The sequence below is a fragment of the Pipistrellus kuhlii genome, unplaced genomic scaffold, assembly GCF_014108245.1.
Source record: "Pipistrellus kuhlii isolate mPipKuh1 unplaced genomic scaffold, mPipKuh1.p scaffold_m20_p_1, whole genome shotgun sequence".
NCBI classification, from domain to species: Eukaryota; Metazoa; Chordata; class Mammalia; order Chiroptera; family Vespertilionidae; genus Pipistrellus; species Pipistrellus kuhlii.
Window position 1 is genome coordinate 92,991,687 of NW_023425404.1, and position 25,133 is coordinate 93,016,819.

Sequence of the window (25,133 nt, forward strand, 5' to 3'; positions counted from 1 at the left end):
AAAACTGATTTAGAACTGCTGCTGAAACCACAAACCTTGTCCTCTATCTGTATTTTGCCTTCAGATATTTGCTGATAATAAAATGAAGCTATTATGAGTAACATGTCATTATGAAATATGGTCTCTTTCATCTTTAGCTCATCCTTTTAAAATTTATGTTTTGGTGTTGTTTGTTTTTGTTTTTTGGGGGGGCATTTTTTATAAAATAAATCTTTATTGTTCAGATTATTATTTTCTTCCCATAGCTCCCCTCCACCCGGTTCCCACCCCACCTTCTTCCTTCACTCCCCTCCACCCCCCACACTGTCCTCATCTATAGGTGTACAATTTTTGTTCAGTCTCTTCCCACACCCTCCACACCCCTTTCCTCCTGAGAATTGTCAATCTTTCTATGCCCTTGATTCTATTATATCCACCATTTATTCTGTTCATCAGACTTTTTATTCACTTGATTTTTAGATTCACTTGTTGATAGATATGTACTTGTTCATAATTTTTATCTTTAACCCTTTTCTTCTTCTTCCTCTTCTTAAAGAATACCCTTCAGCATTTCATATAATACTGGTTTGGCAGTGATAAATTCCTTTAGCTTTTTCTTATCTGTAAAGTTCTTTATCTGACCTTCAATTCTGAATGATAGATTTACTGGGTAGAGTAATCTTGGTTGTAGGTTCTTGCTGTTCATCACTTTGAATATTTCTTGCCACTCCCTTCTGGCCTGCATAGAAGTTTGTGCTGAGAAATCAGCTGACAATCATATGGGTACTCCCTTGTAGGAAACTGTTTTTCTCTTGCTGCTTTTAAAATTCTCTTTTTTTTTGTCTTTTGCTCTTGGCATTTTGATTGTGATGTGTCTTGGTGTGGTCCTCTTTGGATTCCTTTTGTTTGGGGTTCTGTACGCTTCCTGGACTTGTAAGTCTATTTCTTTCACCAGGTAGGGAAAGTTTTCTGTCATTATTTCTTCTAATAGGTTTTCAGTATCTTGCTCTCTCTCTTCTTCTGGCACCCCCATAATTCTGATGTTGGTATGCTTGAAGTTATCCCAGAGGCTCCTTACACTATCTTCAAATTTTGGGGTTCCTTTTTCTTTTTGCTTTTCCAGTTGGGTGTTTTTTGCTTCATATTTCAAAATTTTAACTTGATTCTTGCAATCCTCTAGTCTGCAATTGGATCTCTGTATATTATTCTTTATTTCAGTCAGTGAATGCTAGTTGGTCCTTTTTCATATTCTTGAGGGTCTTGATAAATTTCTCAGAGGTTTCTAGAAGACTCTTGAAAAACCTAATAACCGTGGTTTCGAACTCTATATCCAGTCATTGGTTTTCCTCCATTTCTTTCATTTGTGATCTGTTCCTTTGCCTCCACATTTTGGCTGCTTCCCTGTGTTGATAGAGTGGCTTTGTGTGGTAGGTGTCCTATAGGGCCCAGTGACTCAGTCTCCCCAATTACCTGAGGTGAACACTCTTGGTGCATCCCTTTGTGGGCTGTGTGCACAGTCTTGTTGTAGTTTAAACCTTGATTATTGTTGATATCATTGGGAGGAATTGACTTCCAGCCCAATTTGCTATGAGAATAAGCTGTGTGGGAGAACTTCTATGCTGAAGACACCCTTATGGGGCAAGACTTGCTTCAATGGGTCTTTGGTGTTCACTGAATCTGCCTCTTGAGTGTATCCCTTATGGATCTGAGGAATTGTAATCTGAATGCTCCTGTCTGACCACTGGGTACACTGCCTCTTTGGATCTCAAAGGAGGTGCAAATTTAGCCTCTGCCTGAGGCCACCCAGCAGGAGCTACAGATTCCTCTTCTTTGTTTGGAGTTTGGAGGTGTCCAGATGTGGCCCAGCTGTGAAGCAATGAAAGCTGCTGTGGGGCCTTGAGCCTTATTTTCAATGTTTTATGGCTTTCTGACCCAGCTGCAGTTTGTTAGGCTAGGCTATTCATATGCAAAAGCCTCTGTGCACAGCTTGGTGTGGGGAGGGGAGGGTGTCTCAGGGGAATCAATAGGACCAAGCAAATAGCTATGACTGATCCTCAGTTCTGCCCTAAGAGGCCCCCGGATCTCAGTGTCCCTCGATAAGCCCTGCAAGCACCTCTGAGAGAAAGCCACCCTTGAGTTCCTTCCAATTCCAGACAGTCCAGTTTCTCCCTATATGAGTCTGGATCCCCAGAGTCTCACCTGGAACTGGAGTACAAAGCAGTTGGGAGCTTGTGTCTCCCTCCCCATTGAAAAAGACAACTGCATACTCAGTTGCCAGCCCTTTCCGTGCGCGTCTCCGTACCTCTGAACTTTACTTCCGCACCTCCTATGAGTCTCAGTGTGATTTTCTCTTTCCTTCTAGTTGTAGAATTTCCAGTCAGCCAGCCTTCCTGTGGTTCCGGATGATATTAGTTTTGTCTTTTAGTTGTAATTTTGAAGTGGTTGTGCAAGGCAACAATTTCAGGTGTTTACCTATGCCACCATCTTGGTTTCTCCAAAATTTATATTTTGAATGTATGTTTTATAAGCTCACATAATACACTGATAGGTTAAAAAAATAACCAAACATACATTGAAGTTATACACTCAAACATACATATATATATATATTATTAATACTCACCTGAGGATATTTTTCCATTGATTTTGAGAGAGAGAGAGAGAGAGAGAGAGAGAGAGAGAGAGAGAGAGAGAGAGAGAGAGAGAGAGAGAGAGAGAGAGAGGTTGAGAGAGAAAGAGAGAGAGAGAGATGTGAGAGAAACACATTGAAACATCGATGTGAGAGAAACACATTGATTGGTTGCCTTCAGACATGCCCTGACCAGGACTAGGAGTCTAGCCTGCAACCCACGTAAATGTCCTTGACTGGAATCAAATCCTGAGCCCTTCAGTCCACAAGCTGATGCTCTTGCCACTGAGCCAAACCAGTTAGGGCTACATGTAAACATTTTTCACTGATGAGGTGTACAATCAAAAAAAATTGGGGAGGCCACTACTCTAGAATATTTTGGGACCAACTGTTTGTCAGATTTGGTGAATCCATTTTTTCTCCTGATACAATTGCCCCTGGAGAGTTTCTATCAGTTCTTCCATTTCCTCCATGTTAACTTGTGCCTTCGTGACTAGTATTGTGTTAAGTTGGCTCTGCTTTTCAAACTGTGGGTCACCACCCATTAGTCTATCATGAAATCAACCTTGTTGGTCACACTTTTTTAATTAAATAGAAAAGATTAGAGAGAGAGAGAGAGAGAGAGAGAGAGAGAGAGAGAGAGAGAGAGAGAGGAAAACACCAGTGTTTACCACACATAGTAAGGATATATTTCTTACTGTGGCTGTCAGGAAGTTTAAAGCCCTGGCTCTGGAACCCAGAAGGCAGTGAATGATTCTGTGGCTGGGGGAATAAAATTGTGAAGATAGGTGAAGCCCTCCCCAAGTCCCTGAAAGGTGACCCTAGGAGAAGTTAGGATGAGATGGGAAAGAAAGAGCCATTGTAGGTTCTGGAGCAGGGAGGGACCTGATGAAAGTGAGGTCTCCCGAAAATTCCCCAGGCAACATTGCATGGAGCAGACCAAGCAGACTGAGTCAACATGCCATCAACAGCACTGAGTCCGCCTTTTGAGATTTGCGCCTGCTGATTTATAACCCTTCTTGGCAGTGAACAAAACATCTAACAAACTAGTTTCTTTTACAGCATATGCTCCCCACCTTCTCTTCTTTCCATAGGATATTACAGGAAGCTGACCAATCACCTGATTTGGTTTAGGACAACATCGCAGTCCCTACACACTGGGTAGAAGTGGCAGGAAGGTTTGAGGCTCACAGCAGCAGGGACAGAGAGAGGGGCCACCACAGATCCAACCCAGGGAAGACAGTGGCTCCCTGGCCCCAGAAGATGCCAGACTGTGGTGCTACGCTGCTGCTCCTTATCCACAGCCCCACCTCTGAGTGTATCCCTGCCCCCTCTCTCCCGCCCAGAGTTCCTGGTTTTAGGTTGATTTCAGAAAAGAATGATCTGCTTAGCCTCCCATATCTGGTTCAGAAAGACCTCCTTGAAGCCACATCCCAACTACAGGGCAAGATCCACCTCCCTCCCACCTACACTCTAGCTTCTTTTCCTGGAAGTCCCACAAGGTAAAGCAACCACCCAGACTAACAAAAGCCCTAATCGCAATGGGAGACAGTGAATCCCCAACACAAGAATGAGGACCAGAGATTTCAGAGGGAGGCAGTTCCAGACCCCAAATCATCATCCATTATCACATTATGAGGGTGAACCTCAGAACTTGCCTGTCCTCTGTGAATGCCACCTCTGAGGGTTCTGACAGACAAGAAGCATCCACATGGGGCCTGCATCCTGCCCCATTCTCTGTTACTAATACTATCAGCGCATTCTCTGCCATTTACCCAAACTTTCTCACAGAACCCTGGCCCAGTTTGTAGCTCCCCCAAGCTGACATTCCAGCTATCTGTGAACAAAGCACCAGATGGTGGCTCCCAGCATCAGAGTGTGTCTAACCGGCCCTTGTGCTCCATCATAAGAAAAACGAAGAGAAGAGTCAGTTATCACCTTTTACTAAGCACCAATAGCTATTTAATCCTCACAGCAAAACTGAAGCCACATGGTGGGCAAAGGGTAGGGCTGTGACTACACACAGACCACCAACACCAGAGTTGGTCTTCTTTTCACTCTGTTAGATTCACTGGCTTCCACCTAGTAAAGGATCATGAGTAGGTGGGTGCTATCCCATAGATTTGCTGGGAGACTAAACCTTTCAGGATGACTGTCTATTATGCCATGAGCATCACCTAAGCAAAGTAGAACCAAGATGAGTGATTTAAGAACCTACTGTTTCAAATAATAATAATGAGGAGGCTGAGGAAACTAGCAAAGTCTATGCGTGATTACCGAGCATCAGATGGAGTCTAAGTGCTTTATACATAGTAACCCACTTTATTCTCACAACCCCTGAAGGACACACCATTGGGAAATGGAGGCAAGAAGGAGTTAACTAACCTTTCCAAAGTCACCCAGCTAATAGTGTGAGAGTCACAATTCAATCTCAGATAGCCAGAGCACTTCGCCATCCTCTGACACTGTTTTCTACCCCATGCAAGCAGGGCTGCCTTAAATGACCAAAACAAGGGTTGCTGGTGCAGGTCTTTCCACACGTGTCATCTTCAATACTGGTTTGGAGAAAAAGAAACTTTACAGGCCTCAATGCATGATATCTTCAAGTCACAACACAGCAGAGTGGCCCCGTGACCCCTACATGGCCGGCCCCAGTCCTCCTGAGGTCCTTGAGTGTATGTGGGGCAATCAGGTCACCAGTGAATGAACATTCAGTGCCTACTGGGTTTGGCTTCATGCAAGACACTCAATATGTCAGGAGTGAGGGTCCCCTGCCTTTGATGAGCTTATTTATACTCCTATTGAGGCAGACCAATAAACAAACAAGCAAAAATACACAAGTGACTATTTCTTTAACAATGATAAATTACTTCAGACTGGTGCCCAATGTCTGGTACAGGCAAAGTGGAGCCCCAACATTCCAAGGCAGTAAGTAGCCCAGCAGACTTTACAGGTAGCATATCCTTATTCTTGCTACACACTGGTCACTGCACTTCAGACAGTATTTGCCAGCTCATCTAACCTCATAACAACTTTACGAAGTAGATAATGAGTGCGGCCCCAGGTCACAAAGGAGAAAAGTGAGGCACAAAAAAGGTTAGTGGATTTTCCCATGTCCCACAGCTAGTAAGTGGTTGCACTGGTGAGCTTCACACCCAGGCATTGTGACTCCAGACCCAATCCTCTGGACCCTGTACAGGTTACCTCGTGGGCTTGGGAATGCCTCCATGGACCAGGCAGGCTTTAGGGATTAGAAGAATGTGAGCTGGCATCTTAGGCACAGGGAATAAATAATAGCTGGCTGAGAGATGAGGTTTGGGGGAAAACAAAGGCTTCCGAAACCTTCAAAAGAAAATGAGGGCCCGACTGGCATGGCTCAGTGATTTAGCATTGACCTATGAACCAGTATGTCATGGATGAATTCCAGGTCAGTGCACATGCCCTGGTTACAGGCCCGATCCCCACTGAAGGTGTGCAGGAGGCAGCCAATGATTCTCTCTTATCATTGATGTTTCTATCTCTTTCTCTCTGAAATTAATAAAAATATTCTTTTTTTTTTTAATTGAGGGACCTGTGTGTTTTTGAATGAACAAACTCTCTAGTAAAGAAAGAGCACAGTGTGAATGAATAACAGAGGGTAGAGGACCAAGAAGCCACCATCACCCAGTGAGCCAAAGAGGAGCAAGCTGGAAAGTGGAACAGGGGGGGGGCGGGGGGGGGGGGGGGGGGAGGCTGTCCTGCACTGTCCAGAGGTGAGGTCCATGGAGAAGAATGTGCATGCATGCAGGGTGTCTCTTGCTCCCCTACACTGAGAAGACATGAAGGATCTGGAGAAAGGACTTTGGCTGGAAAAGGGAGAAGGCTGCCAAGAAAAGCAGGCAGAAAAAAAAAAAAAGGCAGAAAAGAGGTGATCTTATTTCTTGACGGTATGCCCCACTTAAAATGAAACGATTATCCAGAGCAGGAAGAACAAAGGGAGGGATACCCTTTAAATAGTCATCATGAACACTATCACGGGCAAATGCTCAGCCAACAATGGAGGTACAGGGTAGGGTCTAGAACACATGTGTCAAACACAAGGCCCGCGGGCCAAATCCGTCCCGCCAGGCCTTGCAATGTGGCCCGCACCACGCTGTCATCACTGCACTCCACTGCGTTTCCAACACAATGACAGTTTATGACTGTTCAGTAAACCATTCGGCCCGTGATTTAGGCTGGATTTTAGATTTTGGCCCCTTCTCTGATTGAGTTCGACACCCCTAGTCTAGAAGCTTAAAAGGGAGCACCTTCTCTTTTAACATAACTAAACATACTTTGTGTATGCTTGTCCCTCACTGGACAGGAAGCTTCTCAAGACCGGGGCTATGTTTTCTCAGCTTTACACCTTTATTCAACTGTGCCTGGTACAGGTGGCCATGCAATGGAAGTCTGATGAATTAATGTGTGGATAGATGAATGGAGGGATGACTAAAGGATGGATGGTATAGGTCTCTAGTACTATAACTCCTTAGAAAGCAGAGTCCATGTCTGATTACTCTCTGTCTGTTATTGCTGATTCAGCAATGTTTACAGCCTGTCCTCGGACCAGATGGAAAATATGCTAAGCCACCTCAGATATGTGCTACCTCCAGGGAAGGTCTGACAGGAGCCATCTGATGGCCAGCATCACTAGCCATAGACTTTCAGGAAATTCTGCCCCAGGTAGTTGTGCACTGGGGAAGCTGACCTTAGAGCCAAGCTGTCACATTTCCAGCCTCCTCCTGCTGGGCCTTGGGTGGAAGCTAACCTAACATTCCCTCTGCTCTGGGTCTTTGCTGAACCCTCATGCAGAGCCCATTTCCAGGTCACATTCAAACTCAGCCAAAGAGTTAATTTCTTCCCATTGAATCTCCACACCACAAACTTGCTGGTTTGCCCACAGCAACATGAACACCTACAGAGTCTGAATTAAGGAAAAAAAGTTGAGATCTATTAAAACTCCCCATACCTTCAAGCTTACCCATTACAAGTGGTTCCTCTACTCATTATTAAAGGAACACCTGACTTCTTTCTTACCTGGAGAAATTAGGTAATCCACACAGATTAGTTAAGGACTTCAATACAAATTGCATCATTTTCATGGTCATTAACATTGCTGGAATTTATATTTGTTTTCAGTCTAAAAGGCATTTCCCAGGTAACGAAGGAAAACCTTTAAGGGCAGAAGTATCAGGCAAGTAAGATATTTAAAATAAATGAGCCAGTTGTTCCTGCTTCTGCACAGTTGCTTTTTCCATTTCAAGTGACATGATTCTGCAGACCAAAGGGAGGCACTCATTGGAGTAAGAGCCCTTTCTCTTCCCCAATATTACTTAGTCATTGATTTACAGTATTTGATAAACTTGGTTAAATTTCTGTACTTCTGTGTAAGTCTCATATGGAGAATTACAATATAGCAATTGTATATTATGATGATTTATGCTTGTCTTTCCTCCCCGTAACATGGGATTACAAGAGTCAAGACTCCCTTCAAAGACTAATTTCTATGTTCCTGCTGCCGAGAGCAGCGCCTGGGTGCTGCAGGTGTTCTGCGATGACAGACAGAACTGACATTCATCTCGCTTAGAGGGCCTTCTCTTAAAGCTGAGTATGCTGTGTTTTGAAGGGGCTGGTGCCGCCCAGTCCAGGATTTGAACAGCTGCTTTACTCTTCTGTGTAGGTAACTGCTAATTGTTTCCGAAATTAATATCATTAAGATCATTTCTGCTGGACTCTTAAAACAGGCAAACAGCTGTTGGGATGCAGGCCCCTCTACCTAGGAATCAAAGCCAATCAGATACACACTCAGCCTTCCTCCCACTCAGATGCAACCTCTCCCAGCCTCCTCTGCCACAAGCAGTTAGAAAGCCTGGATTTTCAGTTTTCAAAGGAAACATGATCAGAGGACCACAGCATGGGAACCACAGTTTTTCTGGTGTGCCACCAAGGCCTCTCCAAGATCCCAAAACCTGTTCACTCAATAGCCACTTTGGTCAGAGGCAGGTGGCCATGGCATTAAAGGCAACTTTGGCTCAGCCTAAGCTACCCTCCTTACTGGTCTACCTTCCCTTTCTTCTGACACAAGGCCCAGGTCCTGCCCCCTACAGATGGTTTACTGCCGCTCTGGCAAGCACCTGAGTACATCTGTGCCCGCACACATGAACACACACACACACACACACACACACACACACACACACACATATGTTATGAAAGGAGAGTGTTCCAAGTGCACTAACACTAAAAGAACAACCTCATAGAGAGAGTAAATATCGTAAATATCACATTCATCTGCAAAATAGGTCTAGGTGAGATTTCAGGACTAGGTGGAACAGAGCTAATGTGGTATCCTTTTAGGAAAATAATTTGTCTACAAAATTATACTTGTTTATTGAGAAAAAATTGAAAACCGTAAAAAGATAAATAAGAAAGCTATATTTACTCATAAAGTCACAATCTAAATTAACCTCTACAAAATGCTTTGGTGTTCTTCCTTCTGGTCTTTATTCTATACAGAATACTTACACATATTATCTGCATGTTTTACATATATGTCTACATAAACAAAATCACATATACAGTCTTACATTCTGTTTAAACTTTAAAACGTCAACATCTTATTAGTAATATTCAGAAACATTTTTAATAACAGTTCATCCCATGGAAACCAAATAATATACCTAATAAATTCCCTTATTGTTGGAATCTGTGATGAACATGTTTGTATAAAAGAATTTATACAAATTAAGTGCTTCTCACTTAGTTCCTTAGGATAAATTCTTAAAAATAAAATCACTAAGCCAAAAGGTATGACTATTTAAGGTCCTTTATACATAGGTTGTGTTTTTTTTTTCAAAGAGCTGATCTACCTAAAATCCCACATGTACTGGATTAAACAGAACCTTAGACAATAGTGTTAGCATTATAAAATCCTTCCTAATTTGATACTTAGTTAGGATAGGCTAACTGCTGCAACAAACCATCCCAGAATTTCAATGGCCTAACGCAACAAAAAGTTTTTTGTTCAGTCGACTGTCTAATGTGCGTTGGTAGGGCTATTCTGCTCCACACAGTCATGTAGGCATCCAGGGACCGAATCTCTTTCCATCAGCTCAGCATTGTCTTAGGCCTCAGAATCCTTGGCTGTTTTTTTACCCATTAATGCAGCGTTTTTCAACCGCTGTTCCGCGGCACACTAGTGTGCCGCGAGATGTTGCCTGGTGTGCCGTAGGTGCAGACAAGACAAGAATTTTATAATTTTTCACTATTTTGTTTACTTAATATTTCATAATAAAGTAATTATAAAATACTTTCTTTGTGTTTATTTGATTCCTATTCAAGAGAATTACTTTATATATAGTCAATATAGGCACAGAGTTAAATTTTTTAACATTTTCTGATGGTGGTGTGCCTCGTGATTTTTTTCATGAAACAAGTGTGCCTTTGCCCAAAAAAGGTTGAAAAACACTGCATTAATGAACAAACAAGAGAAAAGAGAAATCATGGCAGATTGAGCTAGCAGCTTCATTGTTACCACTTGTGTTCCATTTTTCAGCTTAGTCAGATAGACATACATAACTGCAAGAAAATGTGGAAAATGTGGAAAATGTGTTTTGCCTGTATTTCCACGAGGGAAACTTTGGTGAACAGCTCCTGGTACAGGGTGGGCATTCAATGCATTGTTGTAATAGGGGGGAAAACAGAAGTCAATGTACTCTTTTTATTAGTAGTAAAGTGGAACAAATTTTCCTTTTTATTAGCCAAGTGTACTCTCTCTTCTTACTTCTTTACCAATGTTTCTGTATTTTTAAGAGCTTTTCCTAATATTAAGGATATTAACTATTCTTTTCTCTGAGACCTTTTTTCAGTTTAATTTTTTTCTTTTAATTTTGTTTATAATTTTTATGTAAACAAGTTTTTATTTTATGTGTTTGAATATATCAATTATTTTCTTTGTGACTTTTCAGATTAACATCACAGAATTGCAAAGTACACAAAAACTGGGAGATTCTCACCTACCTCTCCAAATTTCATTATTTTGTATTCATAATTTACAGGTGAATAAATGATACTCGATGAAATAAAATGAATGGTGCAAGGTTTTGCAATTGATTAAAGGCAAAGTTAGGATTAAGGATTTTAAAAATTGATTCAGTGACAGGTGATGCCACTTTTCAAACATTATTTTAATTGATTCTCAAGACAATATAAGGTAAATGCTATTTATTCTCCATTTTACAGAAAAGGAAACTGAGGTTGCAAGCAGTGAGGCCTGAATATCAGAGTTAGTAAGTGGAAGCCACGTGATCTGAACCTAAGCCCACCTGATGATTGGAGCCCGGTGTCACAGCACTACAATGAATGTCCCGCAGGTCTCCTGACACCATGCATCAAATATACAATCCTAGGAGGGTGAAGCCTGGGTCCTAGCCAGGAGAGACGCTGTGCATGAGGTTGTGCTTGGCCTGTTCGCTCCTGGCTGGCTTTGGCCTGGAGTCCAGGGTATTTTCTCAGTGTCCCCATGCATTTGCCAATCCAGAATGCATACTGGCTCAGTGTGCCACAGCTACCATAAATCAATCAGCCACATAATCTGCCCTTGGTGATTCTGAACATTACAGGAAAGGATTGCCTTTTCCTGCTCCATTCTGCATTGACATGTGAGTTATGTCATTATTTTTTTAAGCGACAGAAATCTAGCCAATGATTTGTAGCAGTCACTGCTGTGCAGTGTATGCCAAAAGGCTCCATATATCCTTACAGAAGAAAGCAGAAACCTAGCAAATTGGTCTTACTTCCTTGACACAATTCTGTGATGGGCTGGTATTAGGTAAAGCTGAAATGATGTGCAGTGATTAAAAGATTATAATAATGTGAAACAGACAGACATCTCATGAATTAGGAAACACTTTCAAGGAAATTGAGAGGCAAGTCATTGGGGTCAAAGGTCATCCAGAAGTCAAGGGGAACAATAAAAAGCAATTGGTTCGGCAAGAATAAATTGTTACCATACCCTTTTTCTTGAACTCCATTGTCAATCACCATGCAAATCGGTTCTCTTCCTGTCTCTTCTGTCTGCCTGGTTGGTATCCCTGTGACCTTACTCAGGACTAGCAAAATGTCAACAATAAGAAAGCTTCTCTTCGATTATTATTTCATGCCAAGGTCTCAGAAACCAACATCTCAAGACCTACCCTCTCATTCAAACTGCTTTCCTGTATTAGTCTCCTCCTGCTGATGGCCCATCCAAGATGAATAATAAAAGGACCAGTCACCAGCTCCACACCAAGCCCTCCACCTGTTGAGGTTTCCTACTTGGTGGTGGCATCACCATCCTTCCATTGACTAAAGCTTAAGGCTTACCTGGGCTTCTGTGATTCCCCTTCCTTTATGCCCTAGGTCCAAACTTTTACAGTTAGTGTTTCTTAATTTGCCTATCCATCTCTGTCAAAAATCAGAGGGGCATATTTCTGGATTTTCTACTCTGTTCCACTGATCTAGGTGCTGATTACTCTGCCAATACCATATAGTTTTGATTACTGTAGCTCTGTAAGTCTTAAAACTGGATAGACTGATTCCTCTTACTTAGTCGTCTTTTTCAAAACTATTTCTGAAGTTTGACTATGATGTATCTTGGATGGATTTCCTTGGATTCATCCTCTTTGGAATTCACTAAGTTTCTTGAATCTGTAGATTTGTGTCACATCCTAACTTTGGGAATTTTTCAACAATTATTTCATCAAGTGCTTTTTTTTTCAGTTTTATCCTCTTATTCTCCCTTAGGATTTCAAATACACATTACATTTTGTTATAATGCTACGGGTCCCTGAGGACCTGTTCTTTTTCCTTCCCCCAGTCTATTTTCTCTCTGTTGTTCTGATTGGGTAGTTTTTATTGTTATATATAAGTTCAAAATCACTGATTCTTTCCTTTGTCATTTCCATTCTCCTGTTCAGACTATCCAGTGAGATTTTATTTCAGTTACTGTTTTATCAGTTCTAAAATTTTCATTTGGTTCTTCTTTATATCTTCTATTTCTTTGCCAAGACTTTCTCTTTTTCTAATTTTTTTTAAAGCATGAATATATCATAGCTCATTAAAGCATTGTTATGATGCTGCTCCAAAATTTTTATCAGATAGTTCTCACATCTCTGTCTTCTCAGTGTTGGCATCAACTGATAGTCTCTTTTCATTCAGGTTGAGATCTTCCTGGTTCTTAGTATGATGTGTGATTTTCAATTAAAACCTGAATATTTTATGTCTAATGTTATAAGGCTCTGGGTTTGCCTTAAACCTGACAATGATCCAGCAGGGGGAGGTGGGCCCACCTCATTATGACCAGGTAGGGATAGAAGTCCAGATTCCCCACTTGGCCTCCACTGGCACTGAAGGGGTAAGGGGAAACCCATCATTACTGTTGAGCAAGGGTGGGAGTTCCAGCTATCAAAATGGTCTCCATTAATACTTTCCCTAACTAGGAGGGATAGCAGTGCCTCTTGCTGTGCTTATGGCACCACTGGTGCGGGTGGGGGTATAGAGAGGGAGCCCAGAAGGGGATACACAGCCTTGCTGGGTGGTGTTAAGAGTCCTGAATCGCCACAGGCATCCTCTGACCACCAGTGAGGAGAAGAGGGATGTCTCAGTGCTGATGTGGGAGTGAAAATCCAGGCTCCCCAAATATCTAACAAAGAAACAGGCTCTCAGAAATGGGCTAGGCTATCACCATTCATTTAGGAATGAAGAATTATGACTCCAGAGATGAAGAAAGGTTGCTGGCAGTCAAGTGGCAAGTTAGTGGCAAAGTCAGAACTCAACGGCCATGCCCTTGGCTCCAGGACCACTTGTCTATGAACCAAAGAGTTCCTAAAGCACAGGAGAAGCTGCCCCCCAACACAATATGATAATGAAAAATCTAACCGGCGTTAGAAGGATAGTGGCTGCCTCCCTTCACAACCTGCCAGATCCCAAGGCCAGAAACCACAAAAGGTTATGCACCATCATCCCCTAAACAACACAAACACACACATACTCAAGACAGACCTACCCAACACACATAGAAAAAGCACACTTGTGAACCAAGAACTACAGCTTCACAGTCACCTTTGGGGCTGTGGTCTTCCATCTGGAGGGGATCCTGGCTTTCCTGCCGTTGTAATCCCTGACACAAAGATCCACCCAGGAACTGCCGATCTCAGGGCAGTCTGCAGGCAAGCTTCCCCCTCCTCACTGGAGAGCTGGGTCTGCACACCGCTGGAGGTGCAGACCTGGACTCTTGTCTGTCTGGCCCTAGCTGTTGATCTCAGCATAGCACTGCTTATTCTCTGCAAGGGAAAGCTAGTGACCCAGGAGAGGAAACAGCCTTTGTTTTGTTTCCATTTTAAAAGGCTACTGACTTTAGGGCATGTGGAAAGAACCAAAGTGTCAATTTCAAAGAGGCATAGCTTGTTTTGGAGCCGACCAAATATACAGAATTTTAGGGTGGGGTGTAAAAGAACAAAAATTCATCCTACTTTTACCAGTGCCCCAGACACAAGCCTTGGTGTTCCTGCCATCCTCCTCTGGCTTTCGCAATAAAAATTCCAGGCAGCCAGAATCAAGTTCCAAACTCCAACCATAGACCATCAGTCTGCTGAGAGTCAGGCAGTTGTTAGACTCCAGGATAGTATGAAATAATAAACAGTTTTATGGTATACAATTGAAATTATGAAATTTAATAAAGTTATTTGATGCCTAAATTTCTAAACAATATGATTTAAATTGTTAAATTCATTAGAACAACCCTTTAAAGAATTATAAATTGTGTCATACAGGCTGAGAAATACCCATAATCTTTTGCTAGAACTTGTGAATTAAGCTATATTTTTTATGAGCTCTGGAAATCACTTCTATGAATGATTTTTTTTAGTATTGGGGTATTTTAATGTTCATTCTTTTTAAAATTAAAACAATTTTTAGAATTTTGGGGTGGGGAGATACTATAATCATCTAGGTCAGTGATCAACAAATCCTGACCAATGGGCCAAACCTACCTCAATGCCTGTTTTTGTTTCATTTTCAAATGGCTGAACAAATATTGAAAGATGAAAACTATTTTATAATGCAAAATTTATATTAAATTCAAACTGCAGTGTCCATAAATAAAATTTTGCTAGAATACAGTGCAGCCCATCCATCACTTATGTGCTGTCTACGGCTGCTTTTGAACTCAAAAGACAGAATTGATTAGTTGCAACAAAACCCATACAGCACAAAGGCCAAAATACTAACTCTGGCCCTTTACAAAACAAGCCTGCTCAACTCCTGATCTAGACAGTCTGTCCAATGATGATACCAGACTAAAGCTCACTGAGATGATAGTGACAGCAGCAGCAACAATCAGCTTAGCTACTGAGGAAGCCAAGTAACCATCCTGAGACACCAAGCAGGCAATTTATGAGCAAACCCACTGTGCAATGTTAGAGCTATCACCCACAATGTGAAAAGCAACATTAACGCAAAACTCTGACACATTCTGAGAATGTATCAAGCACAATCGCTCTTTACATTTATTCTACAGGGGGTGGGGGACAGTCTGGAATCTGAATAATGAGAGATCTGAATCCTGTGAGGTCTTCAAGAATGCAGCCTTCCCTTAAAAGAGAACACCCTTCTACTTCCTTTCTCCCCTTGACACCACAGATTGTTTCCCTCTGTTTAAGGTGGGGGATGGCCCTAGCCAGTTTGGCTCAGTGGATAGAGCATTGGCCGGGGTTCAATTCCAGTCAAGGCCACATACATCAGTTACAGGCTCCTTCCTAGTCCCAGTCCTGATCAGGTTGTGTGCAGGAGGCAACCAATCAATGTGTCTCTCTCACATTGATATTTCTATCTTTCCCTCTTGTCTTCCCCAATTAAAAATAAATAAATAAATAAACAAATAAATAGATAGATAGATAAAAAAATAAAAAGTTTGGGGGAATAGCTCAGTCTCTCTGATTCCCAGATTATATAAAGTTACATAATGTTAATCAGTCTGATTACATAATGTTAGTCACACTGATCATCCTCTCTACCTGCACCTCTAAAGCTGTAGGTCCCTCCTGCCAGAAACATAATCTTCCTTTTTAAGCTGGATGGACCTTGCAGTGCTCATTAAGGCAAATAGTAGGTGCTTTGTTTCATTGTAGGAATGACACTATATATATGCTGTCCTCTCTAACTCCTTCCCTAAATCCTGTTTTACAGTTCATCACACAGTTGAGGAAACAAACTCAAGGCAGTAGCTGTTCAAGCCACACAGGCAATAATACGTGGCAGTCAGGACTGGAATTCAAAAAGCAGGGTAACTGATGACTAGTAGAGGCTCAGAAGTATTGGATGCAAAAGAGAATAAATGCACAGTGACACCCAGACAGAGCATATAAGCATGATCTCAGAAGTTGCCAAGACTTAGTGAAAGAAGCCAGTCACAAAATAGCACGTACTACATGATCCCATGTCCGTGTGAACACTGCATGAACACTGACATAATTTCCTTGTATGGAACTAAGAAAGGCCCCACCTCATAGCACCTCTTCCATCTCTTGCTAGGAGAGGCGCTGAGCTCCTAAGTGTGAGCCTGAGGGAAGAACAGTACCTACCGAGGAAAAGAAAGGGAAAGCCAAAAACAAGCTCCCATTCTGCTTCTGGGTACGTTCACCTGGGCTCCCAGTGCCTCTTCCTGCCAAGTTCCTGGGCAGTGGTAATGTTAACAGAGAGACTCCTGCTTTTGACCTGGCAATTACATGGTTAAGAACTGAGTTCTCAAAACAAAATGTGAGATCAGAAAGAAAAAAAAGAAAAAGAAAAAAAAAAATATATATATATATATCTACAGCAAATTGAACATTCATTTTAGTAGCACTAGTTTTTTGATCTGGGAAAAACTAGAAATAACTGGGTTGCTAACAGTGAGTAGGGAACCCATGATGGAGAAAAATTATGGAAATCATCATTATGCTTAAAAATGGGAAACCTGACTTGGTCAATTTTGCGTTTGTGAAATGTTTACACAAAATCATACTATGTGGAAAAAGATAAATGTGCACATGTTCAAATTAAAATACAGGCAGGTATCAAGGAGAAGACAAAAGGATATCAGCTGTTAGTGTGCTGTGCATTTATGTGAGGTGGGAAGGAAGGACAGAAGAAGGAAGGGTGGAAAGAAAAAGGGAGGGATAGAGAAAGGATGGTGATGGTTCGGTAAATTACATGTACAGTAAAACGTAAATTAAAACATAACACAGTTGTGGAATTATAAAGTATACAGTCTTTCTATCAAATACCTTAAGAGTATTTTCACTCTTTGCCCAGAAACAGTACAATGCATTAACAGAAGTACTTAAAAATGCACAAAACGCCTCGCCAGGATGAACCCCCATAGCTTTACCAATGGCAGGAGCCAAGGGCAGCCCAACAGGGTGGCCAGAGGGAAGAGGCTGGGCCTCCCTGCTACTCCAGACCTGGGAACCCAGCCAGCCCCACGGACGCCCCCTCCCCCCCCCCCCCCGCACATGTGGGCAGGGCACTCACTGCACCTGCCCATTTTGTTCTTTCACATCTGCCCGCTCTACTCATTGGGCACCCCCTGAGCTGCATCTGTTTTGAGCCTGTAACTCCACCCCTTCTCTAAGCAAAATAGTCAGTATTACTTTAATTTAAAAGTTGTAAGTGGTGACAGAATAATCAAAAGGAATGGAGTACTAATACATGGTTCACCATGGATAAACCTTGAGAGTATTTTTCTTAGTGAAAGAAGAAAATATGTGGCCAGTCACCAAAGACTACATATTATATGACTCCATTTACATGAAATGCCCAGAATTTTTAGAGACAGAAAGTAGATTAGCGGTTTCCAAAGACTGGATGAGGGAGGAGAGGGGAATGAATGTAATGGGTTCCGAGTTTCTGTTAAAGGTAATGAAACTATTCTGGAATTAGATGATGTTTGTTGATGGTTGCACAACTTTGTGAATAAACTAAAAACCACTAAATTATACACTTTAAAATGTGTGAGCTACAATTGGACTTCCTAGTGGATTACAATTAGACTGAGGCACCAACGGGCTCATTAGTTCCCACATTGCACATGTTTTGGAGTCAGATGGATTGGAATTCAATCCAAACTCTGACATTTACTTCCTGTGTGAGCCTGTGCAGTGTCATTAACCTCCCTGAACCTTGGGTTTCTAGGCTGTAGAATAGGAATAGTACAGTTCACAGGGATTGCTGAGAGGATTAAGTAAGTTAATGCAGGACCTAACAGGGAACTCTGTAACATGCGCCTCCCTCTCTCTGAGCTGGCCAAAGGATCCTTTGAACTTCAAGCAGAATGAAATCCTGGGCTTCGACTAAAGCATCACTGAAGTCAAGCCGGGCCTGGGTACCTGTCTGTTCTGGAAAAGACACTAAATTGATCTAGAGGCTGAATGTCCCAGCATACCCTTCAGTCTTCAAAACTCAAAGACATGGCTCCGCCCCCAAGGCTCACCTGAGAGCAGCAATAAACTCCCTCAGGCTTCTCAGAGGGCCTCCCAGTCAGTCTGACCTCCTCTCAACCTCTGATAGTGTTACTATTATTAGCTTCACGCAAGAATGAGGCAAAAGGGACTCAGAGAACCCAAGAAAGGAAATAGGGCTTCAATCCACATCCAATTTTTAAAAACTTTTTCAAAATTCACTTTCTCAAATAATGCATTAAAAAAAAAAAAAAAAAAAAAAAAAAAAAAAAAAAAACGTTACACAGTTAAAAGTGAAGCACAGGCCAGAACCAAAGTTTTTATTTTCTTTTTAAACAACACCCCCCACCTCTCAAACCCCCACCCCCCCCACCTAAAATGTTGTTATGAGTTGTATTGTAGGAAGGGCTGTCTCCACACTCCCAGTTTGGCTCTCAAGACAGCTGCCCTCTCTGCCCTCAGCCTCTGCCCTCAGGCTGTCAGGGCACAGCGAGGCTGGCACCAGGCAGAGCTGATGTGGAGGTGGCCTGGCGTGCCAAAGAGGTCCAGGCAGGCGTCAGTCCACAGGTCTGGCCGCCAGACATGGAGGCCAGGGCAAGGGGTAAGCATTAATAAAAGGGCAGCTGGAGGCCAGGGCCAGCAGCAAAGGGAGGTGGGAAAGGGACCAGAATTCCAGGCATGTGAGGATCAGGGGTCAAACAAGCAAGATCAATCAAAAAGTAGTTATCAATTCACCCTAAGCAAGTCTTAGACTCTAAGACTTAGAGGGTGGAAGATAAGCTCCTGACTTAGATCCTTCCCAAAAATCTAATCTCCTGCCTCTTCTACTCCCAGAGACCTCTTTAAGCATTTTACACTGTCATGAATCACACCCATTTCACAGGCCGGAAAAGTGCAGCACAAGAGGTTAAGAAGAGTGTTCTCTGACACACAGCACAGGTGGAGCCAAGGCCTGCAGTCAGGCTGCGGCCTCAGGATCACGGGGCTGCTGCTGACAGGAAAGAGTGCCAGGCTCCCTCTTTTATCTTCCTAAAAATAACCGGGGGTCAGAGGCTCTGAGTTTCAGGAAAAGTCTGTTTGGCAACTACATATTTGTAACTTGCTGATATGATCAAAGCCTCCCAGCAGTCTGTGTACCCATTTTTAAAAGAAATTCATCTCTCTTGATTGAGCTTCCAAGAAAAAGGGTTAAGTTCAAAAAAGGGTTTGTCACCCACCCCAGTTCAGCCGTCACATGGCTGCATCCTTGCACTAACTCAAAGGCCAGACTCCCCTTCATCAGCAGCCTGCAGATAATCCCCTAGCCATTTCCCTGCTGGGGCTCCAAGGGCCATGGCCTAAAGGGTTAACCATCTCATTTCCTCCTGTCTTTCAAACCTTAATCCCCATCCTGAGCTGGGTGCATTCCAAGCCACCTGGGACAGGTCAAGACTAGCCTGGCCATGGCTAGCCCTTCATTTCCCTTGGCAGGAGATTAGATGGGGCACCCATTAATCACTCATTACTTGGGTCCTCGATGCTGGCCAGCCCTGGGATGGTGGGGCAGGCACCGCCCCTGCCCAACCCAGGTCCTGGGCCTCCCAGTGCCACCCTTTTGGGACAAGATACCACAGTCCAAGCCTGGCCTTCTATCATCTGGACCATGTCCAAGAGGAGAGGAGTTAAAAGGCAACACCACCAGGGTACCACTAAGCAATCAGTTTCAGCATGGCACATCAAAGAGGGCACTATGCATTGTGCAGTTAGTTGAAAGAATGAGTAAAAAGAAGACATAGGTAGAAAGAGACCACTGTCCCAGGACAACTAACCATCAATAAAGAGAACTTGCTTCTTAAATTCTTGGAGGAATCTGAAGAAAAACTGGAAAGAGGAAAGGATGCTGAATAGAGAAGTCTTTATTATTATTACTGCACAGCTAGGACTGTTCATTAGCTGGGTTTCCATGTAAGGTTGCAACAGGCAGCCCTTTAATCACAAAAACCTTGGGCCTGAGGGAGTCTAATATTATATATTTTTCTACAGCACAGATATTGAGCACCAAGATCCTGCCAAGCACTGACCAGGTACAGAGTAGATAAGAAAAACGGGATGAGAACAGACACTGAGCCCCTACCATCTGTCAGGCATTTGCCTAATCCTCTGCAAGCTGTTCACTGGTCCTGACACACCCTCCGGGCTTTGTCCATGCCTTCCTTACAGTTGGGGAAACCAAGGCTGGTGACTGGAGAGGGGCAAGATAAAGGCCTCTAGAATGAAGGATACCTGATAATTACCAGACCCCATCCTAGTGCCACTCACCATATCTGTGGGGCATGGCTGGCAAGGTGCAGTAGGCCCTATTTGGGGAGTTTAGCCCAGGAAAGTTGGGGCTCCCCCCAAAAAAACCCACCCTGATCCTTTTCCCTTAGCAGTTGCTCAAACCCAGGAATAAATTCACAGTGAGCCTGATGGAGGCAGGACTTCCATGCCTGTTCTCATCAGGGTGTGGGGAGTGTGCTTTCAGGGCTGCACTGTAGACCCACTTCGCCAAAAGAGGGCTCTCCACCTGGCCAGGGCCACGATGTGCCTTTTGCTCGCTCCCTTCATCAAAGGCCCCTGTTAAAAAGGAAATGCCACCTGGGGAAAAGTGGCTTATGAGCAGACCTCCTGACACTAGCCCTTCATTGTAAAGGCAGCCCAGGGCAGTGGTCCTCAATCTGAACCTGCATGAGAACCACCTGAAACAGTCTTAAAAATACCAACTCCTAGGCCCTGCCTCTACCCTGGAATCTGTTTTGTTTTTGTCCCACTGCCCCCTCCTCCCCTCTCCCTCCCCCTCCTTCTTCCTTCCCCCACCCCTACCTCCACCAGATCCAACTCTGATCCAGATGTTCTGAAGACAACACTTTCAGAAAAGAATCATATACTGGAAAGAGCACCAGACTTAGAGACCTGGGTTCTAAGATTTAGGTTCAAAACCTGAGTTGTTGACGTCAGGCAAGTAACCAGACATTCACATTCATATCCTTATAAAATATGAATGCTAATGTCTTTGACATAGGTTGCTGGGAAGATTAAAGCACACACCCCTGCTCACTGAACATAACTTGAATGAGTTCATCAAGCCAATGAGGCTCCAGAAACCAGAGAAGACATATTGGTGAGTTGGAGAAAGAAGAGAGGGCAAAACAGGCCCAGTAAATGAGGGGAACCCTGAAAGGGAGCAAGAGTCAGAGGAAGCTAAAGCCAGAGCCTCCCACAGAAGCCCCCCATACCCAGCGTAAGCCTGTGTCATACGTTAGCTCTTGACAAAACATTTCTAATCCATTATTTTCATAGAGAAGATAGCCAATATTTACACATGTAACCTTTATATCTATACATACATAAATATCACAATACTGTGTACACACACACACACACACACACACACACACACACAGAAAGATAAAAGGGGGAAGCATGGAGAAAAGAAAAGAAAGATGGAAGAAGTGAGATGGCAAGTCAAACCCAGTCAAGTCACAGTGTGGATCTGCTGTGCTGGTAATGTGATACCCTCCTTGGAGAGGCCCAAGGGGAGACCAGTACTGCTTGGCTGGGGCTCGTCCACTAGGACATGTCCAGGCTGAATACAGAGTCAGTGCAAACAATGCAGGAGAGCACAGAGGGGATTCAGGGAGGAGAGGGGAGTGGTGCAAGAAGGCTGGATACACTTCCTGGCAAGGTCTGGGTTAATAGAGGGGACATCTGAATTTCTGAGCACAGTAAAGAGAATGGGAAAGAGGAGTGAAGGGTTTCAGGCAAGAAAGAATTGGGGAGCGCTTGGATCAATAAAGCAGACTAAAATTAAGCCAGTTTTAAATGCCCTGATAAAGAATGGCCTTGGCTCAAACTGTCCACAAAAGTACTTTCATATCTCCAGGGCTTTGCTCAAGCTCTCCCCCCTCGCCAGCATCCCTCCTCCTTCCAGCCGTTTCCACCTCCTTGGAGTCCTCCTCAGGCTTCAAAACCCAGCTGTAATTTCCCTAGCTTTTCCCGTGCAGAAAAAGTCTCCCTCATTTGTGCCTCCTTGATGGTTTGCACACCCCAAATATTCTACATTGTTTTATGGTTATATCTTTATGTCTCTTTCTCTCCCAGGTGGCCATTAATCATCTGCTAGCCTGTCAACAAACTGAGGGCAAGGATATTGTCTTGTTCTTCCTGAAGCTCTAGCACATAGTAACAGTTCCTGGCACAGCAGACACTCAGAAATATCTGCTGGAGACAAATTAAACAGAAATGAATATGGGGGTTGGGGTGGAGGGCCGATTTTGATTTCTTGAGAGGAATGATGTGGTGAAATCAGAATTTTAGGAATATTAATCTGTCAACATAAAAGAAGATGGATTAAAATGAAAAAAGAGACTCATGGCCAGGAGTCAAGAGAGGAGTTATCACTGTAATTTGGACATAAGTGGGGGCAGAGGGAATGGAGACAGAAAAATAATTTTCTGAGATATCACAAAAGAATGTAGAAGGGACTTGGTAATGAATGAGCTATAAATGTGGGGGATAGGGTGAGGGTAGTCTGGACCACTCAAATATTGAGACTCCTGGACAACTGGGAGACAGGTGGGAGAAAAATGTGGGGGATCGAGAAGGAAGGGGGTGGTTGATACCTGGTCTCTCTGTAGGATAACGAATTGCAATTACAAGCATTTCTCGACAAAACAAAAAACAAAACCCACAACACTTCCAAATCACAATTTCTAACCCTGATCTTTCTCCTCAACTCTGGCTTGTAGTGTATTTATTTTTTCCCTAACAGCCATTTAGAAACATTTCTTCATGGCAGGGGAACCTGAGATAAAGATACGGCCCACCGGTGCCCTGTTCAGTGGTGGGCATGGACAAGTCCCCAGGCCTCCCCAGGAAAGTCCAGGGGGTGCACTGCTCATTCCGGAGTACTCTGGTATTCTGATCACCCAGTCTCCCTTCCCGTGCCCAGCCTGTGGGAAACCCCTGTTCCAGTCCTGCAAAGGTTTATAGGAAAGTCCCAGGACTACCGTCTGTTTCCTCTCATTAATTTCAGGGCGAGAAATATTTTGTTTTCTAAAGAAATTCAACTATGGTGCCAACAAAAATCTATAGAATTGAGGAGTAATGTATTTAAATCACGTTCTTAAAATTTTTGCTTGTCTGTATATTGAGACCCAGTAAGATCATATTAATATTATCCCAACCACTTCCTCACCTTTATCAATGAAGTAGAAGACAGGTAGAGGTTATGCAAGTTTAAGAGCCATGTAATTTTGAAAATCTTTACACTATTCTGTGCCTGGATTAGCAGAGGGGACTGCTGGAAAGATAATTCTGTAGACCTCTCTTTGGTCTCTATTTCTCTTACTCCAAACTCCCACAGGCATCTCATGACCACTCAGCTACTCAGGTCCAGGATTGCAGACACACTGCCTGCAAAGGGGAAAGCTTGGCGCGGTGGGGTCACAAAGGAGACAGGAGGAGACCCGAGTATGCACAGTTGAAAGGCAGCAGTGGGAGCTGGGGGCAGGGGTGGGTGTGGACTGCTTAGAAAACACCAGAACCACACATTCCAAATGCTAAGTGGCCTGAGATCGCCCTGAAAACCCTTCCCAAGTTAGGGCTAATGTTATTTCAAGGAAAAAAATAATAATAATAATAACTCCCAGGCCCCTAAAGCCCCGGGTGTGTGGCTCTGGAAAAGCTAAAGGTAAGAGCGCACCAAGGCTGCAGGGAATTGGGCTGCACTTGGGGAAGCGTCCTGAGTTGGTGGGAAAACCCATCCACTCCGACTCCCGCTGGCTCTGCGATGCCTCGGCTCAGCTGAGACACACACGGACCTGAGGCTTCATAGAAAGCGGCGTGGCCAAGGCCGCTGGCCGCAGCTCCATGGTCGCCGACCGACCGACACTCGACCAGATCAACTCTCAGGCCCCGGAAGGAGGGAAGCGAGGCCGAGGCGGGGGCGCGCGGGCTGGCCCTGCATTCTCCGGTCCCCTCCGCCCAGACCCAAAGCGCGCGGGCCCGACTCCGAAGGCAAGGTGGGCTGTCCCTAGAGTTTGAGGTGGGGGCAGAGGGTGAGTGCCGGCGCCCGCAGGACGCGCGAATCCGCCAGGAAGGGAAGTGAGGGAAGGAGGTCCTTTGCAAGGACCAGGCGCCGCGGGCTTCCAGAACCCGGTGCGGACTCAGCCCAGGGGTCCCAGAAACACCCACCCGCCCGGCGCCGCGGAGCCGCCCGCACCGCCGCGCAGAGGGCCGAGGAGGGAGCGGGCGTTGGAGGCGCGGGACGCGGGCAGCTCTGCTCACCTGGGGGTCCACGTCCCGCAGTGGCCGTCGGCTGCCTCCCTCACCTCGCCCAGTGTGGTTCCCGGAGCCGGGCAGCCCAAGCCCGCCGCCCTGCGCCCACCCAGCACAGGCTCCCCTGCGCTCCGGCTCCGCGTCGGGCTGCGCGGGCGGCTAGTGGCTCATGCGCGCGCGGAAAGCTCCGGCTCGGAGTCTGCGATCTGATAGCCTGGACCCGCGCTCGCTGCGTCCCGCCTCCCTCTCCCATTCGCGGCTTCCCCGTGTCATCTGGAGCCTCTCCTGCCGTCCCCTGGCGGCCGCCTGGGGAAGAACAGGCCCTAATTCACCCTGGGGACTGTCCCCTTGCAACGATGAGCGAGGTGGATGGTTGGTACCATCCAGTATATGGGAGGACAGAGGCAAGGAGGACAAGAAGGTGGCCAGAATGGTCCTGGCTCGCCAGGACTAGTGAGACCAGGAGATAAGGTAAGGCCAGATGGGGGAAGGTCTTGAATTCCACGTGATTCTTATTCTGAGGTTTGTGGGAGTCATGGAAGGACTGAAGCCCAGGAGGAACAGGGCATCCTCAGGTTTTGGAACAACCATTCAGTCTGCAACAGGGTAGGGCTGAGGCTGAAGCCAGGAGCCAGCAAGAAAAACTGTCCTGTAAACCAGAACAGAGAAGGCAGTGACTGTAAGGATAGCGAGGGATAAGCCCTTGTCTAAAGAGCACACACCATCACACTCTT

General features: G+C 44.4%; 1 protein-coding gene across 3 annotated transcripts in view; it reads right to left on the reverse strand.

The window, feature by feature from the left end:
- Nucleotides 1-24,657, reverse strand: part of THSD4 (thrombospondin type 1 domain containing 4) — a 701,089-nt gene extending 676,432 nt beyond the window's left edge. For all 3 annotated transcript variants that reach the window (XR_006742686.1, XM_045587370.1, XM_036457096.2), the window contains exon 1: nucleotides 24,409-24,657. The gene's annotated coding sequence lies outside the window, so the exon portion shown is untranslated. The remainder of the gene's footprint in view (nucleotides 1-24,408) is intronic.
- Between the last annotated feature and the right edge of the window lie 476 nt (nucleotides 24,658-25,133).